Source organism: Coregonus lavaretus (assembly GCF_964263955.1).
Source record: "Coregonus lavaretus genome assembly, chromosome: 34".
Lineage (NCBI taxonomy): Eukaryota > Metazoa > Chordata > Actinopteri > Salmoniformes > Salmonidae > Coregonus > Coregonus lavaretus.
The window spans coordinates 30383748-30398681 of record NC_140021.1 but is presented as its reverse complement, the minus strand read 5'-3'; positions in this window follow the sequence as shown (position 1 = coordinate 30398681).

Genomic DNA, 14934 nt, shown 5'->3' with positions numbered 1-14934 from the left:
CCAAGCAGCTTGGTGAGAAGGTGACAACAGTTGGTGCGATTATTCGCAAATGGAAGAAACACAAAATAACTGTCAATCTCCCTCTGACTGGGGCTCCATACAAGATCTCACCTCGTGGAGTTGCAATGATCATGAGAGCGGTGAGGAATCAGTTCAGAACTACACGGGAGGATCTTGTCAATGATCTCAAGGCAGCTGGAACCATAGTCACAAAGAAAACAATTGGTAACACACTACGCCGTGAAGGACTGAAATCCTGCAGCGCCCGCAAGGTCCCCCTGCTCAAGAAAGCACATATACAGGCCCGTCTGAAGTTTGCCAATGAACATCTGAATGATTCAGAGGAGAACTGGGTGAAAATGTTGTGGTCAGATGAGACCAAAATCGAGCTCTTTGGCATCAACTCAACTCACCGTGTTCGGAGGAGGAGGAATGCTGCCTATGACCCCAAGAACACCATCCTGACCGTCAAACACGGAGGTGGAAACATTATGCTTTGGGGGTGTTTTTCTGCTAAGGCGACAGGACAACTTCACCGCATCAAAGGGACGATAGACGGGCCCATGTACCGTCAAATCTTGGGTGAGACCCTCCTTCCCTCAGCCAGGGCATTGAAAATGGGTCGTGGATGGCTATTCCAGCATGACAATGACCCAAAACACACGGCCAAGGCAACAAAGGAGTGGCCAACTACAAGAAATGTCTGACCTCTGTGATTTTCAACAAGGGTTTTGCCACCAAGTACTAAGTCATGTTTTGCAGAGGGGTCAAATACTTATTTCCCTCAATAAAATGCAAATCAATTCATAAAATGTTTGACATGCGTTTTTCTGGATTTTTTGGTTGTTATTCTGTCTCTCACTGTTCAAATAAACCTACCATTAAAATGATAGACTGATCATGTCTTTGTCAGTGGGCAAACGTACAAAATCAGCAGGAGATCAAATACTTTTGACCCTCACTGTTGTGCATTGCACTATACACTACCGGTCAAAAGTTTTAGAACACCTACTCATTCAAGGGTTTTTCTTTATTTTTACTATTTTCTACAATGTAGAATAATAGTGAAGATATCAAAACTATGAAATAACACCTATGGAATTATGTAGTAACCAAAAAAGTGTTAAACATATCAAAATACATTTTACATTTGAGATTCTTCAAATAGCCACCTTTTACCTTGATAACAACTTTGCTCACTCTTGGCATTCTCTCAACCAGCTTCTCCTGGAATGATTTTCCAACAGTCTTGAAGGAGGTCCCACATATGCTGAGCACTTGTTGGCTGCTTTTCCTTCACTCGTCCGACTCATCCCAAACCATCTCAATTTGGCTGAGGTTGGGGGATTGTGGAGGCCAGGTCATCTGATGCAGCACTCCATCACTCTCCTTCTTGGTAAAATAGTCCTTACAAAGCCTGGAGGTGTGTTGGGTCATTGTCCTGTTGAAAAACAAATGATAGTCCCACTAAGCCCAAACCAGGTGGGATGGCGTATTGCTGCAGAATGCAGTGGTAGCCATGCTGGTTAAGTGTGCCTTGAATTCTAAATAAATCACAGACAGTGTCACCAGCAAAGCACCCCCACACCATAACACCTCCTCCTCCATGCTTTACGGTGGGGAATACACATGCGGAGATCATCTGTTCACTCACACCGCGTCTCACAAAACACAGCGGTTAGAACCAAAAATCTCAAATTTGGACAAATTTCCACCTGTCTAATGTCCATGGCTCGTGTTTCTTGGGCCAAGCAAGTCTCTTCTTATTATTGGTGTCCTTCAGTAGTGGTTTCTTTGCAGCAATTTACCATGAAGGCCTGATTCACACAGTCTCCTCTGAACAGTTGATTTTGAGATGTGTCTGTTACTTGAACTCTGTGAAGCATTTATTTGGGCTGCAATTTCTGAGGCTGGTAACTCTAATGAACTTATCCTCTGCAGCAGAGGTAACTCTAGGTCTTCCATTCCTGTGGCGGTCCTCATGAGAACCACTTTCATCATTGCTCTTGATGGTTTTTGCGACTGCACTTGAATCAACTTTCAAAGTTCTTGAAATGTTTCGTATTGACTGACCTTCATGTCTTAAATTAATGATGGACTGTCATTTCTCTTTGCTTTTTTGAGCTGTTCTAGCCATAATATGGACTTGGTCTTTTACCAAATAGGGCTATCATCTGTATACTCCCCCCTACCTTGTCACAACACAACTGATTGGCTCAAATGCATTAAGGAGGAAATCAATTCCACAAAATAACTTTTAACAAGGCACACTTTAACAAGACACTTTCCAGGTGACTACCTCATGAAACTGGTTGAGAAAATTGGTTGAGTGTGCAAAGCTGTCATCAAGGCAAAGGGTGGCTATTTGAACAATCTCAAATATAAAATATTTTTTGATTTGTTTAACACTTTTTTGGTTACTACGTGATTCCATATGTGTTATTTTATAGTTTTGATATATTCACTATTATTCCACAATGTAGAAAATAGTAAAAACTAAGAAAAACCGTTGAATGAGTAGGTGTTCTAAAACATTTGACCTGTAGTGTACAGTGCATTCGGAAAGTATTCAGAACCCTTCGCTTTTACCACATTTTGTTACGTTACAGCCTTCTGAAATGGATCTACACACAATACCCCATAATGACTAAACAAAAACAGGTTATGTGAGTTGAAATTGAGCTCAGGTGCATCCTGTTTCCATTGATCATCCTTCAGATGTTTCTACAACTTGATTGGAGTCCACTTGTGGTAAATTCAATTGATTCTGACACCTGTCTATATAAGGTCCCACAGTTGACAGTGAATGCCTGAGCAAAAACCAAGCCTTGAGGTTGAAGGAGTTGTCTGTAGAGCTCCGAGACAGGATTGTGTCGAGACACAGATCTGGGGAAGGGTACCAAAAAATATCTGCAGCATTGAAGATCCCCAAAATCACAGGACAACGACCCTAAGCACACAGCCAAGACAATGCAGGAGTGGCTTCGGGACAAGTCTATGAATGTCCTTGAGTGGCCCAGCCTGAAGCCGGACTTGACCAGATCGAACATCTCTGGCCATCCAACCTGACAGAGCTTGAGAGGATCTGCAGAGAAGGATGTGAGAAACTCCCCAAATACAGGTGTGCCAAGCTTGTAGCGTCATACCCAAAAATGTATAAAAACCTGTTTTTGCTTTGTCATTATGGGGTATTGTGTGTAGATTGATGAGGAAAAAAACAATTTAATCAATTTTAGAATAAGGCTGTAACGTAACAAAAATGTGGAAAAAGTCAAGGGGTCTGAATATTTTCAGAATGCACGGTATAGGGAATAGGATAGGACTCCATTAGGGACACATCTCCTTTGATCTATCACTTAGACAAGATGTTGAATGACCATTAATCTGCAGTATCTTGAGAAGCTTTTGAATTGACCCACCTATATGAATTATTGGACTCTTCCAGTCTGTAGATTGGGGGTTAATTCTAGAAGTTTTAGATCACTGGTTCATGTTCCTTTGCTTTATTTTCTTACTTTGGTTGTTTGATCATTGACTCGTGAAACTTTTTCTGTGCCCTCTGAAATGGCACCCACCCGGGGGCACCTGTGGCAGTGATTACACTGCCACCCACTGACCCCTCTCCCTCGCACCCCTATGACCTCACTGTAATTTGTCGCCAGCAGCAAGAGCAGACTGAGGAGGCGGCTATCAATCTGCCTCACACCTCCCTCTCTGTCTGTCCGTCTTTCTCTGTCTCTCTCTTTCTCTCGCTCTCCCAGGTCATTTTGTCTATCTGGAGGCCGATACAGTGGGATTGAAAGGTGATAAGGCTCACATGAAGAGCTCTGTGTGGAAGGACTCCAGTGGCACCTGCAACCTCACCTTCTGGTACTCATTTCCCACAAAAGCATCAGGCAATAGGTAAAGGTATGGAACATTAGTTATTTTCGGTACAGTATGTTGAGGTATGGACAAATGGAATAGAGATTGGGCAATTCCATAGACTGGTCCCAGATCTGTTTGTGCTCTTGCCAACTCTAACATGTTTGGCATGACAATGAGTGACAAGGAGTTGGCATGATAGCACCAACAGACTGACACAGGCTAGCAATTACATTGAATACAGCAGGAAATACAGTAGCTCTGTTTCCAATCAAGAGCATAGGGTGTCCACAGGATATCAGTAAAAAAAGTTAGCACATGCCATTTTACTGATGCACAGCCAATTAGGAGTCACTGCCATGGTTACCCTATTCTGTATACAGTGCATTTGGAAAGTATTCAGACCCCTTCACTTTCTCCACATTCTGTTACGTTACAGCCGTATTCTAAAATAGATTAAATTGTTTTTTTTCCCCCTCATCAATCTACAAACAATACCCCATAGTGACAATGCAACAACAGGTTTTTAGTTTATTTTTACAAAAATAAATAATAATAACTGAATAGATAAGTATTGCGACCCTTTACTCAGTATTTTGTTGAAGCACCTTTGGCAGCGATTACAGCCACGAGTCTTCTTGGGTATGACGCTACAATCTTGGCACACCTGTATTTGGGGAGTTTCTCCTATTCTTCTCTTTTATTTTTATTTTATTTTTTATTTCACCTTTATTTAACCAGGTAAGCCAGTTGAGAACAAGTTCTCATTTACAACTGCGACCTGGCCAAGATAAAGCAAAGCAGTGCGATTAAAACAACAACAACAACAGAGTTACATATGGGATAAACAAAACGTACAGTCAAAAACACAATAGAAAATCTATATACAGTGTTTGCAAATGTAGTACGTTATGGAGGTAAGGCAATAAATAGGCCATAGTGCAAAATAATTACAATATAGTATTAACACTGGAGTGATAGATGTGCAGAAGATGATGTGCAAATAGAGATACTGGGGTGCAAATGAGCAATATAAATAACAATATGGGGATGAGGTAGTTGGGTGGGCTAATTACAGATGGGCTGTGTACAGGTGCAGTGATCGGTAAGCTGCTCTGACAACTGATGCTTAAAGTTAGTGAGGGAGATAAGAGTCTCCAGCTTCAGAGATTTTTGCAGATCCTCTCAAGCTCTGTCAGGTTGGATGGGGAGCATCGCTGCACAGCTATTTTCAGGTCTCTTCAGAGATGTTCGATCGGGTTCAAGTCCGGATTCTGGCTGGGCCACTCAAGCACATTCAGAGACTTGTCCAGAAGCAATTCTGGTGGGAAGCTGCCATAGACCACCAAGTGCTAACAGTCAGTATCTGGATAACGTGTGAAATGCTTGATAATGTATGTGATATCAATAGAGAGGTATACTTTCTGGGTGATTTTAAATATTGACTGGCGTTCATCAGGCTGCCCACTCAAGAGAAAGCTTCAAACTGTAACCAGTGCCTGGAACCTGGTTCAGGTTATCAGTCAACCTACCAGGGTGGTTACAAACAGTACAGGAATTAAATCTACATGTATTGATCATATCTTTACTAATGCTGCAGAGATTTGTTTGAAAGCAGTATCCAAATCCATTGGATGTAGTGATCACAATATAGTAGCCATATCTAGGAAAACCAAAGTTCCAAAGGCTGGGCCTAATATTGTGTATAAGAGGTCATACAATACATTTTGTAGTGATTCCTATGTTGTTCATGTAAAGAATATATGTTGGTCCGTGGTGTGTAATGAGGAGCAAACAGACACTGCACTTGACACTGTGATGGGTGATTTGAAGGAGTCAGGCGCAGGAGGATAAATCACAGAATAGCAGGATTTATTCCAGAATACAGAGTACTCAGTAAAGCGTCAAAAACAGTCCAGTGCGCAAAACAGTCGCACTAGAACCTACAAGGCAACAAGGGGAAAATAACCTGGCGATACAAAATACAAGGAGCTCCACCGAGCTTCACTCTCCTCACAATAAACAATCACACACAAAGCTAAGGACGCAGAGGGACCATTCATACAGGTACTGATGAGGGGATATGAACCAGGTGTGTGTAATAAACAAGACAAAACAAATGGAATGATGAGATGAGGAGCGACAGTGGCTAGAAGGCCGGTGACGACGAACACCGAAGCCTGCCCGAACAAGGAGAGGAGGCAGCCTCGGAGGAAGTCGTGACAGACACATTTATGAAATTGCTTATTCCAGTTACTAATAAGCATGTACACATTAAGAAAATGACTGAAAAACTGTTAAATCCCTGTGGATTTATGAGGAATTGAAAAATAGTATGGTTGAGAGGGATGAGGCAAAAGGAATGGCAAATAAGGTGACTATCTGAATAAAAATAAGAAGAAACAACACTATGAAACAAGGATAAATGACATAACAAATGATAGTAAAAAGCATTGGAGCACCTTAAATGACATTTTGGGAAAAAAGGCAAACTCAGCTCCATCATTCATTGAATCAGATGGCTCATTTATCACAAAACCAACTGATATTACCAACTACGTTAATAATGTTTTCATTGGCAAGATTAGCAAATGTAGGCATGACATGCCAGCAACAATTGCTGACACTACATATCGAAGTATATCTGACCAAATAATGAAAGACAAGCATTGTAATTTTGAATTCCGTAAAGTGAGTGTGGAAAAGGTGAAACAATTATTGACAAGCCACCATCTGACAACTTGGATGGAAAATTGCTGAGGATAATAATGAACGATATTGCCACTCCTATTCGCCATATTTTCAATTTAAGCCTACTAGAATGTGTGTGCCCCCAGGCTTGGAGGGAAGCAAAAGTCATTCTGCTACCTAAGAATAGTAAAGCCCCCTTTACTGGCTCAAATATCAGAACAATTAGCCTGTTGCCAACCCTTAGCATTGTGTTTGACCAGATACAATGCTATTTTACTGTAAACAAACTTTCAGCATGCTTATAGAGAAGGACATTCAATAAGCACAGCACTTACACAAATGACTGATGATCAGTTGAGAGAAATTGATGATAAAAAGATTGTGGGGGCTGTTTTGTTAGACTTCAGTACGGCTTTTGACATTATCGATCATAGTCTGCTGCTGGAAAAACGTATGTGTTATGGCTTTACACCCCCTGCTATAATGTGGATAAAGAGTTACTTGTCTAACAGAACACAGAAGGTGTTCTTTAATGGAAACCTCTCAAACATAATCCAGGTAGAATCAGGAATTCCCCAGGGCAGCTGTCTAGGCCCCTTGTTTTTTTCCATCTTTACTAATGACATGCCACTGGCTTTGAGTAAAGCCAGTGTTTCTATGTATGCGGTTGACTCAACACTATACACGACAGCTATTACAGCAACTGAAATAACTGCAACACTTAACAAAGAGTTGCAGTTAGTTTCGGAATGGGTGGTAAGGAATAAGTTAGTCCTGAATATTTCCAAAACTAAAAGCATTGTATGGGGGTCAAATCATTCACTAAACCCTAAACCTCAACTACATCTCGTAATGAATAATGTGGAAATTGAGCAAGTTGAGGAGACTAGACTTTACTTCTTCACTCCTTGCTTTTGCAAGAGGTGTTGACAAGCTGAATGTACTGAGCTCTCTGCTTAAACTACTATCACACAGCTCGGAAACCCATGCATACCCCACAAGATATGCCACCAGAGGTCTCTTCACAGTCCCCAAGTCCAGAACAGACTATGGGAGGCGCATAGTACTACATAGAGCCATGACTACATGGAACTCTATTCCACATCAGGTAACTGATGCAAGCAGTATAATCAGATTTTAAAAAACAGGGAAAAATATACCTTATGGAACAACGGGGACTGTGAAGAGACACACACAAGGGTATAGACACATGCATACACACACATTGTGATATTGTTGTATGGTGGTATTAAACATTTTGTATTGTAGATAGGTAGTGGTGTAATAATGTCATATGATGTACTGTATTATATTTTGTTTTATATGTAATGTAAGTGCTTTAATATGTTTGAACCCCAGGACGAGTAGTTGCTGCCTTGGCAGCAGCTAATTGGGATCCCTAATAAATACAAATACAAATCATGTCCAATCAATTGAATTTACCACAGGTGGACTCCAATCAAGTTGTAGAAACATCTCAAGGATGATCCCAGCTAACAAGGAACGTAACTGAGACATTTGTAACGTTCCCTTTAAGTCTTCCAGAGGTACTGAATGTCATAGCCCGTTTGGGACATTATAGGCAAATTCATAACGTTTCTAATAAGTATTATAGATGTTATAAATATCAGGTCGCTATACAGACATCATGGGAACATTAAAAATGTTCCTTGGTAGTCAATGAAAGGTTCTGAATATCATGTTATTTTAGAGAGCTATGGTTTGTCTTCATATAACGTTAAAATCGGAATGATAGAAATACATTTTGGAACATCGTCTGTAAGTTTCACAATAACGTTATCATGACTTATGTGGGGACTAAAATAACTTGGTGGTCACATCCTGGAACGTAATTTTGTTAGCTGGGATCAATGGAAACAGGAGGGACCTGAGCTCAATTTTGAGTCTCATAGCAAAGGGTATGAATACTTATGTAAATAAGGTATTTCTGTTTTTTATATTTAATACATGTCTAAAAAAACGTTTTTCGCTTCGTCATTATGGGGTATTGTGTGTAGATTGATGAGGATTTTTTATTTATTTAATACATTTTTGAATAAGGTAGTAACGTAACAAAATGTGGAAAAAGTGAAGGGGTCTGAATACTTTACGAATGCACTGTAATGCACTACTTTTGACCTGACCCCCATGGGCCCTTGTTAAAAGTGGTTCACTACAAAGGGAATAGGGTGCCAGGTACTGTAATGTCATATTAGAGCTGCTGTCCTTTTGCCATGTTCCCTGTAATTTTTGGAGGGTCAAGGCAGACACCTGTCACTCTCCGTGCCAGTGCTCCACAGCCTGGAAATCTGAAGGGGGGCAGAGACGAGGGGGGACGGAGGGTGTGAGGGTTGTGTTTCACTATGATATGTTGGATAAAATAATTAAGACAGACACAAATGTCAAGGTCAATAGCCTTGTTCAAGCATTGTTCAAGTCCCTGCACAAGGAGTCCGGGGAACAGCCCAGCTAGTCGATTACCTATCAACTAGACTCCGTAACATCATCCTTTTCAATAGAAAGTGCAAACATAACGGCACAAAATTAAGTTCTTAACTGTCAAGTCATAACAATTGAAAAAAGCATTACATTTTCTTTTTACTTCAGGTGTCATATTCCTCTTTTTTCCTCCTCTTTAAAAATAAATAAATATAAACAGAGGCCAGGTTAACACAGTCCCTTGCTTACAGAGTATGCCTGTCCGGTGGCTTGCACAGCCGACCCACCCGTGAGTAAGTATTGGCTCTGACAGGGGTAGGATTAGGGCCAGGAGCTGGAGAGCTTGGTGGGGTAGAAGCATCACCTTCAGTTGGCTCATGTCTCAGTTCTGCGCCCCTTGCCCTTATGCCTGGACTGTGATCCAGCTCATCTCTGTGAGAGTCTGGCGTGTTCTGGTTTGTTGTCTGCTCTGCTACGCACAGATCCACCCGATTGCGACGATAGAGGGAGCCACCAACATCCACCAGGTAAGAACGTGGTGCAACTCTCTATAGACACGTGCCCAGCCTCCAAAGTCCTGTGTGGTCTCCCGCCAGCGGTTTCATCCTTATCGTTTCACCCACCTCCAGCCCTGGTAGGTCTCGAGCAGTCCGGTCATAGAAGCACTTAGCGAGCTGCTTTCTGTGGTGCAGTTAGTCCGTGACGCCAACCATGACGCAGGGTTCAAGTAGCTTGTTAGCTACGAGGATGGTAGTCTTCAGACGTCTGGACAGAAGGCATTGTGCTGGGCTGCTGTCCATGTTTTCAGTGGGTGTGTTCCTCCACTGTAAGATAGCTTTCCAGGGGTTGTTGCTGTCACGCAAGGCCCTGCTTAACAGGTTTTTTACTATCTTGACAGCTGACTCTGCTTTGCCATTTGCCTTTAGGTGTCTTGGAGAGGAGATCACGTGGTCAAACTCCCATTCTGAGGCGAAACGCTTGAATTGTGGGCCATTGTCCGTGATGACCTTGTCAGGCTGTCCTTGCCTTGCAAACTGCACCTTGCAGTGTCTCTGCAGACAAGTCAGGGAGCAGTTACATTTCCCAAAAGTCAGAGTAGTGATCAACAATGAGAAGATAGTCCTTTTGTCTGTGGCTGAATAAGTCCATGCTGAAGATTTGCCAGGCCCTTGTGGGCAGTTCGTGTGACATCATGGTTTCCTTTTGCTGTTCATGAGCGTACTCGTTGCATGTGGTACAGCTGCTGACAAAGTCTTTAATTTCTGATTGCATGTTTGGCCAGTATAATGTTTCACGTGCCTAGTGGTAGCATGCGTCACCTCCAACATGACTGGAGTGTATGCGAGTAAGCATCTCTGGACGTAGTGATTTGGGGATACCTTCTGACCTCTGAACAAGATGCCATTTTGCAGACTGATGTCATCTCGAAAGGTCCAGTATTCTCTCACTGTGAAAGGTGTCTGCTCTTTCAGGTACGGCCAACCTGTGAGAACCATGGACTTCAGTGACTGGAGGTGTTCGTCCTTTTCAGTGTGTTGCCTGATCTGGGCTAGGCGGTGATCTATGACGTTTAAGTAGTCTGCCTGATTGATCTGTTGAACATCTTGTTGTTCCTGCTGTAGCGAACAGATGGCATGTCGCTGATTGGCAGTGCCTCCGCCTGTACATTGTGCTATTGCCCTGCTCAGTGTGTCGCTGATGTACATCTCTGGTCCTGGCTTGTAGACGACCTTCAGGCTGTAGTTTTGCAGAGTCAAAAGCATGCTTTGAAGCCTCTTGGGCGTGTTGAGGAGATATTTACTGAATATGGCAATGAGTGGTTTGTGGTCAGTTTCAGCGGTGACCTGCTCTTGACCATATACAGTTGAAGTCGGAAGTTTACATACACTTAGGTTGGAGTCATTCAAACTCGTTTTTCAGCCACTCCACACATTTCTTGTAAACAAACTATTGTTTTGGCAAGTCGGTTAGGACATCTACTTTGTCCATGACACAAACAATTGTTTACAGACAGATTATTTCACTTATAATTCACTGTATCACAATTCCAGTGGATCAGAAGTTTACATACACTAAGTTGACTGTGCCTTTAAACAGCTTGGAAAATTCCAGAAAATGATATCATGGCTTTAGAAGCTTCTGATAGGCTAATTGACATCATTTGAGTCAATTGGAGGTGTACCTGTGGATGTATTTCAAGGCCTACCTTCAAACTCAGTGCCTCTTTGCTCGACATCATGGGAAAATCAAATTAAATCAGCCAAGACCTCTGAATTTTTTTTTGTAGACCTCCACAATTCTGGTTCATCCTTGGGAGCAATTTCCAAATGCCTGAAGGTACCACGTTCTTCTCTACAAACAATAGCAAGCAAGTACAAACACTATGGGACCACGCAGCCATCATACCGCTCAGTAAGGAGACACGTTCTGTCTCCTAGAGATGAATGTACTTTAGTGTGAAAAGTGCAAATCAATCCCAGAACAACAGCAAAGGACCTTGTGAAGATGCTGGAGGAAACAGGTTCAAAGGTATCTACAGTGGGGAGAACAAGTATTTGATACACTGCCAATTTTGCAGGTTTTCCTACTTACAAAGCATGTAGAGGTCTGTAATTGTTATCATAGGTACACTTCAACTGTGAGAGACGGAATCTAAAACATAAATCCAGAAAATCACATTGTATGATTTTTAAGTAATTAATTTGCAATTTATTGCATGACATAAGTATTTGATCACCTACCAACCAGTAAGAATTCCGGCTCTCACAGACCTGTTAGTTTTTCTTTAAGAAGCCCTCCTGTTCTCCACTCATTACCTGAATTAACTGCACCTGTTTGAACTCGTTACCTGTATAAAAGACACCTGTCCACACACTCAATCAAACAGACTCCAACCTCTCCACAATGGCCAAGACCAGAGAGCTGTGTAAGGACATCAGGGATACAATTGTAGACCTGCACAAGGCTGGGATGGGCTACAGGACAATAGGCAAGCAGCTTGGTGAGAAGGCAACAACTGTTGGTGCAATTATTAGAAAATGGAAGAATTTCAAGATGACGGTCAATCACCCTCGGTCTGGGGCTCCATGCAAGATCTCACCTCGTGGGGCATCAATGATCATGAGGAAGGTGAGGGATCAGCCCAGAACTACACGGCAGGACCTGGTCAATGACCTGAAGAGAGCTGGGACCACAGTCTCAAAGAAAACCATTAGTAACACACTACGTCGTCATGGATTAAAATCCTGCAGCGCACGCAAGATCCCCCTGCTCAAGCCAGCGCATGTCCAGGCCCGTCTGAAGTTTGCCAATGACCATCTGGATGATCCAGAGGAGGAATGGGAGAAGGTCATGTGGTCTGATGAGACAAAAATAGAGCTTTTTGGTCTAAACTCCACTCGCCGTGTTTGGAGGAAGAAGAAGGATGAGTACAACCCCAAGAACACCATCCCAACCGTGAAGCATGGAGGTGGAAACATCATTCTTTGGGGATGCTTTTCTGCAAATGGGACAGGACAACTGCACCGTATTGAGGAGAGGATGGATGGGGCCATGTATCGCGAGATCTTGGCCAACAACCTCCTTCCCTCAGTAAGAGCATTGAAGATGGGTCGTGGCTGGTTCTTCCAGCATGACAACGACCCGAAACACAAAGCCAGGGCAACTAAGGAGTGGCTCCGTAAGAAGCATCTCAAGGTCCTGGAGTGGCCTAGTCAGTCTCCAGACCTGAACCCAATAGAACATCTTTGGAGGGAGCTGAAAGTCCGTATTGCCCAGTGACAGCCCTATAACCTGAAGGATCTGGAGAAGGTCTATATGGAGGAGTGGGCCAAAATCCCTGCTGCATTGTGTGCAAACCTGGTCAAGACCTACAGGAAACGTATGATGTCTGTAATTGCAAACAAAGGTTTCTGTACCAAATATTAAGTTCTGCTTTTGTGATGTATCAAATACTTATGTCATGCAATAAAATGCAAATGAATTACTTAAAAATCATACAATGTGATTTTCTGGATTTTTGTTTTAGATTCCGTCTCTCACAGTTGAAGTGTACCTATGATAAAAAATTACAGACCTCTACATGCTTTGTAAGTAGGAAAACCTGCAAAATCGGCAGTGTATCAAATACTTGTTCTCCCCACTGTATTTCCACAGTAAAACGAGTCCTATATCGACATAACCTGAAAGGCCGCTCAGCAAGGAAGATGCTACTGCTCCAAAACCGCCATAAAAAAGCCAGAGTACAGTTTGCAACTGCACATGGGGACAAAGATCGTACTTTTTTGAGAAATGTCCTCTGGTCTGATGAAACAAAAATAGAACTGTTTGGCCATAATGACCATCATTATGTTTGGAGGAAAAAAGGGGATCCTTGCAACCGTGAAGCACGGGGGTGGCAGCATCATGCTGTCTGGGTGCTTTGCTGCAGGAGGGACTGGTGCACTTCACAAAATAGATGGCATCATGAGGAAGGAAAATGATGTGGATATATTGAAGCAACATCTCAAGACATCAGTCAGGAAGTTAAAGCTTGGTCTTCCAAATGGACAATGACCCCAAGCATACGTCCAAAGTTGTGACAAAATGGCTTAAGGACAACAAAGTCAAGGTATTGGAATGGCCATCACAAAGCCCTGACCTCAATCCTATAGAAAATGTGTGGACAGAACTGAAAAAGCGTGTGCGAGCAAGGAGGCTTACGAACCTGAGCTCTGTCAGGAGGAATGGGCCAACATTCACCCAACTTATTGTGGGAAGCTTGTGGAAGGCTACCCGAAACGTTTGACCCAAGTTAAACAATTTAAAGGCAATGCTACCAAATACTAATTGAGTGTATGTAAACTTCTGACCCACTGGGAATGTGTTGAAAGTAATAAAAGCTGAAATAAATCATTCTCTCTACTATTATTATGACATTTCACATTCTTAAAATAAAGTGGTGATCCTAACTGACCTAAGAAAGGGAATCTTTACTAGGATTAAATGTCAGGAATTGTGAAAAACTGAGTTTAAATGTATTTGGCTAAGGTGTATGTAAACTTTCGACTTCAACTGTAAGTAGAGATGGAAGCGCTGGCAGGAGAAGACGATTCTGAGGCACTCTTTCTCAATTTGTGCATGGTTTTGTTCGGTGGGGGTAAGCGCTCTCGAGGCAAACGCAACAGGCTTGCCATCCTGCATAAGGCAGCATCCAAGTCCACTTTGGCTGGAGTCACTCTGGATTGTAACAGGCTTTGTAACGTCGTAGTAGTGCAACACTGGCACGGATGAAGCCAGAGATTTCATCTCCTGCACTGCGGCCTCATGTTTGGGTAACCAGTGCCATGGTGTGTCTTAGTCCAGCATCTGGCGCAGAGGCTCACAGACTGCTGATAGGTGTGGCGTGAACTTTGCAAGATAGTTCGCAAAGCCGATGAGACGCTGTACTCCTTTTTGCATCAGACGGGTTTGACATGTCGAGGATCACTCTGACTTTGTCTGGGTCTGGCTTCAGGCCTTTGGCCGAGAGAATGTGGCCATGGAAGTGGATGTCTTTCACCTTGAACTGCAGCTTCTTCAGGCCATCGGCAGCGCTCCATCAGTTACAGGAGCTTCACATCGTGGTCGCGTTCTGTTTCTTCGTCTTTGTCACCACAGCCTACAATCAGTACATCATCAGCGATGGGTTCAATGCCCTTGAGCCCAGCCAGTAACTCGTCCTGCTTGCGTTGGTATACCTCAGGCGCCACTGAGACACCAAACGGGAGCTTGAGCCAGCGTTTCCGACCCCAGGGGGTCCAGAAGGTAGTCATGAAGCTGCTTTCTTCGTCCAGCTTGAATTGAAGGAATGCATCTCGGTGTCCACCAAGGTGAAAATCCTGGCCTTGGGAAGCTTGTAGAGGACAGTGTCGGCATGATGTAGTGGGAGCGTTTCAGTGCTTGGTTCAGATGCTCTGGGTC